Here is an 862-nt window from a genome sequence, read left to right as displayed (position 1 = left end):
GAAAACAAGATCCTCCAAAATGCTGTATGCAAGAGACACATCTTATACACAGAGGCAAAAACAGATTAAAAGTAAAAGGATGGAAAAACTTGTACCAAGCTAATTGCAAAAAAAAATGAACGGTAGTAGCAGTGCTAATCTCTGATAAAATAAACTTTTAGGCAAAAATCAGCATAATAGATAAAGATGGGCATTATCTCAAGATTAAAGCAACAATTGAACAAGATGACATAACCATAATAAATATCTAGGCTCCCAATGAAAGAGCTCCAAATATATAAAGCAAACCCTAATAGATTTGAAGTAAGAAACAGATGAATCTACAATAATAGTGGGTGATTTCAATACACTGCTTTCAAAAATGGGTAGAACAACCAGAAAGAAACAAGACAGAGAAGAACTAAACAACATAATCAGTCAACTGGACCTCATACATATGTACAGAGCATTCAACCCAATAACAGCACAATACATATTCTTTTTCTCTGCACATGGAACATTCTCCAGATTTGACATTGTCTTAGGCTACAAAACAAATCTTCACAAATTTACAAATATCAAAATATTACAAAGCATCTTTTCAGACCACAATGCTATCAAATTAGAAATCAACAGTAGGAAGACCAAGGAAATAAAGTCAAACACATGGAAACTGAATAACAGCTTCCTGAAAAGTGACTGTGTAGTAGAAGAAATTAAATGTGAATTCACAAAGTTCCTAGAAATAAATGAGAACAAAAACACAACATATCAAAATATTTGGGCCACGGTTAAAGCAGTGCTGAGAGGACAATTTATTGCAATAAAAGTGCACATGCAAAAAGAAGAAAGAATCAAAATTAACACACTAACACAGCATCTA

The sequence above is a fragment of the Chrysochloris asiatica genome, unplaced genomic scaffold (genome assembly GCF_000296735.1).
Source record: "Chrysochloris asiatica unplaced genomic scaffold, ChrAsi1.0 scaffold00524, whole genome shotgun sequence".
Classification (NCBI taxonomy): domain Eukaryota; kingdom Metazoa; phylum Chordata; class Mammalia; order Afrosoricida; family Chrysochloridae; genus Chrysochloris; species Chrysochloris asiatica.
This window is presented reverse-complemented; position numbering follows the sequence as displayed.